Source organism: Elephantulus edwardii, unplaced genomic scaffold (assembly GCF_000299155.1).
Source record: "Elephantulus edwardii isolate Elephantulus edwardi_28Jun2011 unplaced genomic scaffold, EleEdw1.0 scaffold00005, whole genome shotgun sequence".
In the NCBI taxonomy this organism is placed as follows: Eukaryota; Metazoa; Chordata; class Mammalia; order Macroscelidea; family Macroscelididae; genus Elephantulus; species Elephantulus edwardii.
The window spans coordinates 9,448,808-9,462,104 of record NW_006399755.1 but is presented as its reverse complement, the minus strand read 5'-3'; the positions used below and the strand labels follow the sequence as shown (position 1 = coordinate 9,462,104).

Genomic DNA, 13,297 nt, shown 5'->3' with positions numbered 1-13,297 from the left:
TAAGAGAATATGCCGTCCCCTTTTCCTTATGAATCAGGGTGAAGTCTCTCTCAGGGAGGAGTGATAGTGAATGGCAAAGGACATGCTGACAAAGGAGATTAATCAGAACTGGTTTTGACAAGCACTGTGGCAATGGGACAATTAAAACAGACTTTCAAGAAAAAAAAAGAGAGGAATGAACTGGGAGGGGCGGGGTGTAGAGAAAATAGTGCAACAATGAATGAATGGAAATCCAAAATCTCTGTAAATGTTCATTAAAATTAATAAAATAAAATTTAAAAAAGAAGAAATGAAAAAGCCCCATATCAAAGAAATGGGATTTATAATAAAAATTCTTTTCATAAAGAACATTTTAGACCTGTATGGACTTTATTAATGAATTATATAGGACATTTCATAATCGAACGTCAGTTCTACACAAACTCTTTAAAAACATGCCTCTTAAATCTTGGCAATAAATACTAATTTTAGCAAAAGCTTTTTTAACCTCTATGAGGAAACAATATCAACACTTCCCAACTCAGTTTATAAATTGAACATAATTTTAACATCAAAACTTGGTTAAAAATAGTACATGAAAAGAAAGTATAAATATCCTTCATTAATAAAAACCCCAAAACAAACAAAACCACTACTGCCAAAGAGCTGCCAATTGCTGTACCATCCTCATGATCTCACCCCCATGCTTGAACTCACTGTTACGTTCACTGTCAGCCCATCCTGTTGAGAGGTTTACTCTAATTCTCTGACCCTCTTCTTTCCCCAGAAGAATGTCTTTTTCCAAAGACCGACTCCCCTCCTGTGTGATTAACTTCCTCTGAAAACCTGTTAGAGGGCTGGCTATGGGTGGGTGCTCACTTGATGGTAGACAACAACAGCAACTCATCCTGATAGCACGCCCAATGCATGTAAGTTGAAGTTTCACCATCCTTCTTGCTTCTAAGGAGCAACCTGGTTGCACTTCTTCTAAGACAGACTATGACTTCTTCAGCACATTTCACCAGTGCCACCATTCCAAAGCCCTGGTTCTTCATCTGTCATCCTTATTCATTGTCTAACTTTCAGATTCATAAGAAGCAATTAAAAAAAAAACCCATGACGTGGATCAAGCACACCTTGGTTTTTACACTAATATCATTACGGTGTCTCTCTGGAGACTAGGGTGCGCCTGATACAGGCCATGGTTTTTGCAATCACTTGTCATGCATCAGAGAGTTGGACAATGACTAGGGAGGATAGAAGGAGAATTGACGCCTTTGAGCTGTGGTGCTGGAGAAGAGTACTGAATGTACCATGGACTGCCAAGAAAACAAATAGATTCATCCTACAGAGGGTTAAACCAGGCTGCACCTTGGAGGCAAGGATTCTGGGGCTTCGCCTGACAGACTTAGGACATGTTGTAAGGAGAGACAGGTCTTTGGAGAGGGACATCATGCTGGGCAGAGTGGAGGGACAGCGCAGGAGGGGAAGACCCTCTATGAGGTGGATTGATCCAGTGACTGGGGTACTCGGGATGGGTGTGTCGGAGGCAATGAGATTGGCACAGGATAGAGCAGGGTTTAGGGCTGTTGTACACAGGGCCGCTATGAGTCGCAAACGACTCGACGGCACATAACAACCACAACAACAACTTTTGAGGAATCCTTGGCAGCATATTTTCCTAATGCAACACAACTTCTGATTTCTTGATAAAGAAATCAATATACAGGCTGCTTCCATGGACATTGATTATGGATCAAAGTCAAATTAAATTTTTTTACTATTTCTATCTTTTCCTATCTGTCATGATACTGCTTTTTGGTCCAATGGAGAGGATTTTTCCTTCCCTGTTTCTGAGATATAATCCATAGTGAAGGCTATAATAAGTCTTTTGATCTGCAGTAAGTGCTTCAGTTTTTCTTCATTTTCTGCAAGGAAGACTGTATCATCTGTATAACACAAATTGTTGGTTAGTCTTCCTCTAATAGTTATGTCACATTCCTCTTCATATAGACCAGCTTCTTGAATTCTTTACTCAGCATACTGATTGAATAGACATGGAGAAAGGATACAACCTTGATGCACACCTTTCCTAGTTTTAAATCATGCAGTGTCCCTTTGTTCTTTTTGCAACAGTTTCTTGGTATGTGTGCAGATTCTCTATAAGCACAATTCTGTTCTGGGATTGCTATTGTTCTCAACATTATCTATAATATGTTATGATTCACATAGTCAAATGTCTTTGCATAGTTATTAATGCATAAGTAAACCTCTTGAGGATGGACAGAAGGAAAAATCAGAGGGTCACGCAATTTGGTGGGTGGAGAAGGGGAAATAAAGAAAATGGGACAAATCTGGTGGGAATCTGGAAAGACATGGTAATGGTGCACGGTTCAATGGTGATTAATTTTCTAAAATGTAATAAATGGGAATGAGTGTATGAAAAACAACATGAATGAAGGATAGCGTGAAACATAATGTATAAAAACTTTGTAAGCAAACTAATATAAAATAATAGTTTAAAAAACTAAACAAAGAGTAAACCTCTTTCTGATATTCGCTGCTTTCACTCAAGATCCGACATCAGCAGTGATAGTCTCTGTGCCAATGAGTGCCAACTTAGTGATCCTCAGTCAGATTTCTGAGGCTGCAAATCTTTACAGAAAGTGATTGCCCAACTCAACATAGTGCATATTACACTATAAGGGTGTGACAGATCCTTAACAAAATATTAGTATTTTGGAACCAGTATTACATTGTATAAGGGAGCTTTAGTGGCCTTTTGATAAGTAGTTGCACTGTCAAACCAAAAGCATGCACTGTAAATCTATCAGCTGTTCTGAGGGAGAAAGATGGGCAATTTCACATGATTTATAACCTCTGAAAATCCACTGGAGAGTCAGCTATGAGTTGGTTCTGAATCAATGGCAAATAACAACAGCAACAAAGTAGATTTATTTCATAGGTGCAGGGATAGTTTAACAATCAGAAATCAATCCTGTAAGTCACAGATTAATAAAAAAAAAGAGAGAAGCCATGTGATCACTTCAATATCAATCTCTTTTATTGCCAGGGAGTACGACTCAAGACTGTTAGGTTTCTGAGGCTATAAATTGCATGGAATGGTAGAATTTGAACTGGCAGAGAGGCTCAATCTTTGGGCTAGCAGTGTGACTCCTTACAGAATCCTATCAGATTTCCCTTGGTCATTACAATGTGGTTGTTGTTGTGTACTATGAAGTTGGAACTGACCCATAGTTAACCCTCCAGTGGGTTTTCTGGGACTGTAAATCACACAGGAGTTGACTGTCCATCTTTCTGCCACAAAGCAACTGCTAGATTTGAACCACATACCTTTGTGTTGGCAGCCTGATTCCTTATCACTAGGCCACCAGAGCTCCCTCATCACTCCAATAAACAATCATTTAATAAATCACTCTAAAATTAAAATCATTAATAAAATAATTTAAAAATAATTTAATAAATTCCACTTTCATTTATGATTTTTTAAAAAATGTCAGTAAAGTAGGAACAGATTGGATTTTTCTCAGTCTGATAAAGGGCATCCCTGGCTGTCCAACAGATAAGCACTCTTCTTAGGTTGGTGGCTCAACCTCACCCAGCAGTCATGGGAGAGAAAGATGTTATGGTCGGTTTCCATAAATATTGTAGCCTAGAAACCCTTTGGAATAATTCAGCCCTGTAATATAGAATCTCTTTTATTTTAAATCCACTTGGTAACACATAAAAATAACAGTATCATAGTTAATGATGAAACATGAGTTCCCCTTTCCCTAAATTCTGGAATGAATCAAAGATAAAAATTCCAGGAGGCATGCTCACCAATTTTACTTGACATAGCACTAGAAGATGATGCAATAATCCAAGAAAAAGAAATAAAGAGTTACAAAGAGTAAATTAAACTATTGGAATTTTCCGATACTATGACTGTTGATAGAGAAAACAGAAATTAGTAAATTTAGCAGGATCATAGACCAGGAAAAGAGTTTATAAAACCAATTCTATTCTATATACCGATTTAAAAAAGACAAAAGACTATTGAAAATGTTTTCATAGTTTTAAGAAATCAAACATCTTTTTTAAAAAAAGAAATCAAACATCTAGGAATTTATCAAACTGTACAAGTATGTACAATGCCTATATAAAAATTCCTGCAAAGTGTTATTAAAATAACTTTAAGAATATCTAAATAAATGAATTAAACTATGGAATAGAAACCTCAGTAATGTTAAGATATCCATTCTTCTGACATTGGTATACAGAGTCAACATAATCTCTATCACATTCATGTTGTTGTGTTCCAGCAAGTCGGAACCCACCCATAGCTGACCCTCCAGCAGCTTTCCAGAGGCAGTTACTCGCACGGGAGGAGATTGCCTATTTGTCTCCCGCAGAACAGCTGGTGGATTGGAACCACGGTGCAGTTTCTTACCACTAGGCCAAAGCTCAGGACACTCTTTCTTAAGAAGTTGGTAAACTGTTTCTAAAAGTTACATGCAAGTTTATAAGTTTAGAATAACTAAAACAATCTTGAAAATAAGAACAAATTTGGAGAATTAGCATTGCCTTGTTTGATTTATAACAATTAAGACAATATGGAATTAATGTTAAGTATTCTTGTTGTTATGTGCCGTCGAGTCGCTTGGGACTCTTAGTGATCCTATGTACAACAGCCCTAAACTCTGCTCTGTCTTGTGCCAATCACACTGTCTCTGACACACTCATCCTGATAACTTCAGTCACTGAATCAATCCACCTCACAGAGGGCCTTGCTCTCCTGCACTGTCCCTTCACCCTCCCAAGCGTGATGTCTTTCTCCAAGGACTGGTCCCTCCTTACAATATGTCCAAAGTATGTCAGACGAAGCTTAGAATCCTTGCCTCCAAGGAGCAGCCTGGTTTAACCCTCCCCAGGATGAATCTGTTTGTTTTCCTAGCAGTCCATGGTACCCTCAATACTCTTCTCCAGCACCACAGCTCAAAGGCATCAATTATCCTTCTATCCTCCTTAGTCATTGTCAAACTCTCTAATGCATAACAAGTGATAGCAAAGACCATGGCCTGTATCAGAGGCACCTTAGTCTCCAGAGAGACACCACTGCTCTTCAGTACTTTGGAGAGGTCCCTAACAGCAGACTTTCCCATTGCAAAAAATCTTTTAATTTCCTGGCTTCTGGTGCCAAGAGTGCTGACTGTGGAGCCAAGCAAACTAAAGCTGTGAACAATCTCAATCTCTTTACCATCCATCCTGATGCTGCCAATTGGCCCAGTGGTGAGAATTTTTGTCTTCTTGACATTGAGCCTCAATCCACATTGTAGGCTGCAGTCCTTGACCCTCTGCAGCAAGTGCTTCAGGTCCTTCTCAGTTTCAGCAAGCAGGGTTGTGTCACCTGCATTTCGCAGATTGTTAATAGATCTTCCACCAGTCTTGACCCCACATTTCTCCTCATAGAGCCCAGCCTCTCGGATAATCTGTTCTGCATACAGGTTGAAAAGGTATGGAGACAGGACACATCCCTGGTGTATGCCCTTCCCAATTTTGAACCATGCAGTGTTTCCTTGCTCTGTGTATGTTAAGTATAGAGAACAATATAAAAACAAAGTCATGAATCCAAAAAAAGACACCATATATATGGTCTATGAATTGTCAAGTAAGGCATCAAATCTACTTAATCTGAAGGAATATCTTTTTAACAAATTATATTGGACCGAGACAGTCTTTGCAGTGTCGCCATGGTCTCCTGCTTCAACAGCACTTGAACGGACCCCAGCGCTCGGCAACGTCTCCCCTGCGGGTCATTTCCAGCCAGTCCTCCCTCACCTCCTCAACATCAGCACCCCTGGACGCCCCAAGATCCTCCCTCTGCTCCAGCGCCCCACAGCCGCCGCCTCTCCGCCACCGCTGCCATGACTGAGTCCCCTTCGCAGGTGCCCAGAACCACAGCCAGGCCTCGGAGGCTGCCATCAACCGCCAGATCATCCTGGAGCTCTACGCCTCCTATGTCTACCTGTCCATGTCTTACTACTTCGACCGCGCTGATGTGGCTTTGAAGAATTTTACCAAATATTTTCTCCACCAATCACCCAGGAGAGGGAACACGAGAAACTGATAAAACTGCAGAACCAGCGAGGCGGCTGTATCTCCTTCATCATGACATCAAGAAACCAGACTGGGATGACTGGGAGAGCGGGCTGAACGCAAGGGAGTATGCCCTACACGTGGGAAAAAGTGTGACTCAGTCCCTACTGGAACTGCACAAACTGGCCATTGAGACGAATTACCTGGATGAGCAGGTGACATTTATCAAACTGGGTGACTACTAACCAACTTGTGCAAGATGGGCACCCCGGACTCGGGCCTGGCTGAGTACCTCTTAGACAAGCACACCCTGGGAGACAGTGATGGCAGTGCTGAGCGAAGCTTTAGCCCTGCTTCCCCACAGCCACAGGGGTGACTCCGTGGTCACTACCAGCCCACCTGCATGTCTTGTTTATGTTACCTTTTCTATAAATTGTACCAAAACACCCACTTAAGTTCTTTTCTTTGTACCATTCCTTCAGATAAAGTCATTCGGTAGCCATCTGTTATGTTGGAGATCTTGATGGGCCGGCCAGAAGTCTGTCTTTAAGTCATCTTTGGCTAAATTCTTTAATCACCACAGTGTCTGCTTCAGTTGCATTTAATAAAATGAAACTTACAAGGAAAAAAAAAAAACCCAAACAAATTATGTAGGAACAACTGGATATATTAAGCTCAACACTTAATTCCCAACACGAACATTAATTTGCTGTAGACCAGCAATTTAAATGGAAAATCTAGAATCTGAAACTTCTAGAAGCAAATGTTTTTGTAACACATTGGAACTTTGGGCCAAGTAAGGTTTTATTGGAAAGAACATAAAAGCAATAATTTTCTACAACCAGGAGAGGATAAAATAGATGAATGAGATCTTCTAAAAACAAAAGAAAAACTTCTCCAAAAAAGTAAAAAGGAAACCCACAAATTGGGAAAAAATTCTTTTTTTTTTTATTAAGTTTTGTGCGTGTACCATCAAGTCAGATTTGACTGGTACAAGAGGAGATTGTCCCTCCTTCTCCAGCAAAACATCTGGTGGATTTGAATAACACACCTCTGGGATTGTAGTGTAGCTTCTTGCCACTAGACCACCAGAGCTCCCCTGAGAAAGATTCTTGACAATGATACATCTGATGAAAGACTCATATCTAAAAATGTGTGGAATACTCCCTGGCTTCAACAAGAAAAAGACAAAGAAAACCCAATCACAAAATGGGCACAAGATAGGAATAGACACTTCACAGAAGAAGAAATTCAGATGGCCAATAAATACATGAAGAAATGTTAAAAATCCCTAGCTATCAGAGAGATGCAAATAAAAAATAATGAGATTTATCATCTCACCTGGGCAATAATAGTGAAATTTATATTCCCAGTGCTGGTGGGAATACAAAATGGTATCATCACTATAGAAGGCAGTCTGGTATTTTCTGAAAAAAAAAAAAAGGAAATAGAAATACCACTTGACCCAGGTATCCTACTACTGGCAATATACTCTAAAGAAACCATAGTCACGACACAAACAGATGTATGCACACTCATGTTTATCACCGCTTTGTTCATAATAGCAAAGAGATACAAGCAGCATACCTGCCCTCAACAAACCAGTGTATAGAAGAACAATGCTACTACATTCACAAAATTGAATATTATTCAGTACTGAAAAATAACTTGTAGAGGACTACACAGCATGGGTGAGTCTGGAAGACATTATGCTCAGTGAAATATTTCCATCACAAAAAGACAAATACTGCATAATACTGCTGTTATAAAATAAGATAGACATGAGCAGGGGTTAACAGGAAAAGAGTGGCTAGATAATGAACTCTGCACTGGAATAGATGAAAGTATTGTCTGAAAGGAATATATGATTGGGCATTACATGTATGACACTTAGAACAAGAAGTCTATTACAAAGTAGATTGGAGGAGGGAGAAGGAGGAAAGTGCAAATGAATGAAAATCCAACTTTTCTGTAAACTTCTGTTAAAAATCACAATTAAAAACAAAAATAAAAGAAATAATTTTTAAAACTTTTGATAACTTAAATTTCAGATTAAAAATTTTATTCATGGAAAGACATTTATTGAAATAATGAATATGCAAACCACCAATTGATAGAAAATATTTGCAAATGAATGGATAGAGAAGCTGTGGTATATTCACACAATGGAATAGTATGCTGCATTGAAAAACAAGGAACTCATGCAATATTTTTCAAAATGGTTGACTCTGGAGGACATTATGCTGAGTGAAATATCTCAGTTACAAAAGGACAAATACTGCCTAGTAACTCTGTTGTAAAATGGGACTGATATTGAAGTTGGGGGGAACCTAAGAAAAGAGGGGATAAATGATGTATACTGCATTTAAATAGATGAGGGAAAGAACTGTTAAAAAGATGTTGTTGTTGTTGTTGTTGTTAAGTGCCATCAAGTTGTAGGGAACTCATAGTGACCCTATGAATGAAAGTCCGCAACATTTGCATGACTTTCATTCTTTCTCCAGGTTCATAGAGTTTCCGGAGGCAAGCTACTTACGGAAGTGGATGCCACTCCTGCTTCCAAGCTTGTTTTAATCAGGAAGCTCTACCAAACACTGTCCACCAAGGGAATATAGAATTAGGTATTATTTTCATGACAAGATTACAGAAAAAGAAATGCTTAATAAAGTGGACTGTGAACTTGAGGGACATTACATAACAATGAAAGAATTTGTTTTTCTTTTCAAATAGAAAAATGAACTAGGGGGAGGGGTGGGCAGGAAGGAAAATATGCAACAATGAATGAATGGGGGAAAATTAAATGGAAAGAATATGCTGTAAAAATATACATATATGTTGCATTTTAAAATATCATTAACCAAAAAATGGGAGGGGAAAGTATATATAGTTGACAAAAAATTTATGTCCAGCATGTATAAAGAATTCATACAACTCAATAAGAAAAAAGACAAAAAATTAAATCTAGTTTTCAAAATATTGTAATTGTTGATTGCAAACAAGTCGAGCACAACTCATAGTGACCCTATGAACAAAAGACCTGAAGCCTTTCTATAGCTTTCATCGTTTCTCAAAGGTCATAGAGTTTCCAGAGGCTGAGTGAATAAAGCAGTGATAAACACGATAAGGATACATTGTTTAGGAAGAGGATGCCATTCCTGCTTCCAAACAGAGAACCAATTTGAATGTATACTTCTCAAAAGAAGATAAGCAAATGCCCAACAAATATGTATAAAGTTTCTTGATTCCATTAGTCATCGTGGAAATGAAACAGAAATGAGATAACACTACAAACCCCATGAGTAATTGAAATTTAATATATTAACAGCTGTAAAAAATTAAACATACTGGAGAACAAGTGGTACTCTTTATGGATATTGTTGTTGTTATTAGATACCATAGAACCCCATCCCACCCACAGTAACCCTATGAACAACAGATCTGAACCCTGTTCTAACCTGTGCCATCCTCATCATCTCAGACATACTCGAGTCCATTGCAATAGTCACTCTGTTAATTTATCTTGTTGAGAGTCTTCCTTTCTTTTACTGACTTTTCACTTTTCCAAGCTTGATATCCCTCTCCCAGCAACCTGCACAAAATATGTGAAATGTAGTTTTATTGTCTTTGCCACCAAGGAGCAACTCTGGCTGCACTTTCTCTATGACATATCTGTTTGTTCTTTTGACCATCCGTGGGATATTCAGTACTCTTCTCCATAGTCACTGTCCAGCTCTCAGATGCATAGCAAGTGATTGAAAAGATCTTGATCTGAATCAGACTGTAGTCTTCAAACTGACATCTTTTGCTCCTCTGTAACTTGAAGAGGTCTTGACTCCAGGCTTTCCCAATGCAATACGTCTCTTGATTTCCTGACTGCTGGGACCAAGGATGTTGATTGTGGATCCAAGTATGATGAATTTGTCAACAGTTTTAATCTTTTCACTAATTATCATGATGTTGCCTATCAGTCCAGTGGTGAGAATTCTTGTTTTGTTGATGTTGAGGTGTACTGCTCATATTGAAGACTCTAGTCTTTGATCTTTGGCAACAAGTGCTTCAGATCCTCTTCACTTTCAGCAAGCAAGGTTGTGTCACCTACATAATGCAAGATGCTGAGGAGTCTTCTTCCAATCTTGATTCTTCTTCTAAGAGTCCTTCTGATTGAATAATGTGCTCAGCATACAGACTGAATAGGTATGGAGAAAGGATATAATCCTGATGCACATGTTTCCTGATTTTAACCACGTATTGTTCCCTTGCTCTTTTCACACAACAGAATCTTGGTCTAAGTGTAGGTTTTGCACGAGCACAATTAAGTGTTCTCAATGTTAGCCATAATAGTCAAATGTCTTGTCATAGCCAATAAAGCATAAATAGACATTCTTACGGTATCCTCTACATTCAGCTAAGATCCATCTGACATCTGTAATGATATCCTTGATGCCACGGCCTCTTCTAAACCCAGTCTGAATTTCTGCAGTTCTCTTTCAGTGCCATTTTGGATGATCTTCAGCAATATTTTTGCTTGCTTATAGGTAAGCTGTTTTCCAAATTTCCTAACACAGACTGGTGAGTATGTCCAGAGCTGCATCTGTTAATTGAAACATGTCAATTGGTATCCAGCCGATTCCTGGGGCCTTATTTTTTCCAATGCCTTTCGTGTCGGCCAATTCATTTTGGTTCAGTGACTCTGTATATTCCCTCCATATTCTTTTTTGGATCATTCAATATTTTGCCCATAGCAACTCGAGACGAATTTGTTTTTCAGTTACTTTAGCTTAAGAAATGCCAAGTGAGATTTCCTCCCTTATTATTCTCTGACTCCAGCTCTCTGCACATTCTATTAAAATGCTTTGTCTTCTCAAACTGCCCTTTAAAATATGCTCAGCTCTTTTACTTCAGCATCTCTTCCTTCACTCACTCTGTGGGTATTAATATAAAAATTTTCTATGACAGCTTCAAAATGAAATATACATATCTACCTAGAAATTCCACCCAAAGGAAATGGGGGGCAAAAAAGTTCACAAAAGGATTTGTACAAGACTGTTAATTACAACTTTATTCATTGCTGCTGTTGTTAGGTGCCTATCAGTATAGCAAACAAGACCCTGTTCAATCCTGAACCATCCTCACCATCTCCACTTTGCTTAAGCCGACCATTGCAGTCATTGGGTCAATTCATCTCACTGAGGGTCTTCCTCTCCTTCTCTTGACCCTCTCTTTTTCCAATCATGATGTCTTTCTCCAGACACTGGCAGCTTGATAACATACCCAAAAATATATGAGACAAAATCTCCCCATCCTTGGTTCTGGGGAGTATTCTTGCTTCACTTCTTCTGAGAGACTTCTTTGTTTTGACAGTCCATAGTATAGTCAGTATTCATTGGCAACACCACAATTTAAAGCATCGATTCTTCTTCCACTTTCTTTATTCATTGTCCAACTTTCACATGCATATGAAGTGATTGAAAAACATAATGGCTTGGATCGTGTTCACCTTAGTCTTTAAAATAACATCCTTGCTCTTTAACTTTATTCATAATAACTCCTCACTGGGCACAACCTAGGTGTCTATAGATAGGAGACTGGATAAACCAGATCTAAAATATGCACACCACTGGACCAATAGGCAGCATCATGATGGATGGAGAGGAGACTGAAATTGCCAACAGCTTCATTTTGCTTGGATCCACAATTAACATCCTTAGTATCAGCAGTCAGGAAATAAGAAAATGCATTGCACTGGGAAAGTCTACAGTTAAGGACTTCTCCAAATTATTGAGGAGTAATGACATCAGTTTGAGGATTAAGTGTGCTGATTCTTACCATAGTCTTTTCAATTACGTGTTATGCATCTGAGAGCTGGACAGTGAATAAGAATGACAGGAAAAGAATTGATGCCTTTGAGCTGTAGTGTTGGAGAAGAACACTGAACATCCCACAGACAAGAGAAACAAACAGATATGGCTTGGAGAGGGTGCAGCTGGAGAGTGCTCTTTGGAGGCAAGAATGATGAGGCTTCTCCTCACATACTTTGGACATGTTGGTAGGAGGGGCTACTTCTTGGAGAAGGACATGATGCTGAGAAGGATGGAGAGTCATGAAGGAGAAGAAGACCCTTAACCAGGTGGATTGACAAGGTGACTGTTGCAATGGGCTCTTATGTGTCAGTTAGTGTGAGGATGGTGCAGGACAGAATAGGGTTCAAATCTTTTGTTCATACAACTCGATAGCACCCAACAACAATAACAACAAAATACTCAAATAGTGGAAAAAGGAAAGGGGATTTTTAACAAGTGTACAATCTGAACGAATCTCAAAAACATTATATTGAGTAAAAGAGTCCCACATAAAAGTTTATATACTACATGATTCAATTTGTATTAAATTTTTGAAAAGATAAAAAAAAATTATGATGAAATAACTCAGTTATTGCCTCCAGGATGGCAGAGGCAAAGGATTGCTAAGGGACATGAAAGAATCTTCTGGGATAATGGAATTTTCTACATATCGCACTGAGTTAATTACATAAATACATACTTGCTAAAACTTACTGATGAGAACAATTAAAACCTAGTAATTTTGTTGTATGTAAATTATATTGTTGTTGTGTACTTTAGGTTGATTCCAACTTAAAGCAACCCTGTAGGACAGAGTCATTCATCCTTTCATTCTTATGACCATCAAGTCAAAACTTGCTCATAGCTAATCTTCCATTGGATTTTTAAGAATTTAAATTGCATATCCTTCTCCCTTGGAGCTTCCAGTGAATTTGAACTACCGGAGAGGCACAGTGTTGGGTTAGCAGCACAACTCTTTAAGAACTATGCCACCAGGGCTCCCTTCAGGACAGAGCAGAACTAACCTAAAGTGTTTCCTACTTTAACAACATCACAACTCAGAGGCATTGATTTTTCTTGGGTCATCCTTAGTTATTGCCCAACTTAAAGGTGTGTACCAAGTAATTGAAAGACCATGGCTTGGAACAGGCCATGGAACATGTTAGCCTTTAAATGACTGTCTTTGCTCTTCAGACCTTTGTAAAGGTCTTTGACAGCAGATTTTCCCAAGATGATGCCATTTGATTTCCTAACTGCTGGTACCAAAAGTGATGATTGCGTATTCAAATCAGATAAAATTACTTGTTATACAGAGCAAGGGAACACTGCATGGTTCAAAACTGGGAAGGGCGTACACCAGGGATGCATCCTATCTCCAT

The 13,297-nt window shown here is 38.8% G+C and overlaps 1 pseudogene; it reads left to right on the top strand.

The window, feature by feature from the left end:
• The window catches only part of LOC102865571, a 26,116-nt pseudogene extending 19,662 nt beyond the window's left edge, over positions 1–6,454 (top strand).
• The last annotated feature ends 6,843 nt before the right edge of the window (positions 6,455–13,297 follow it).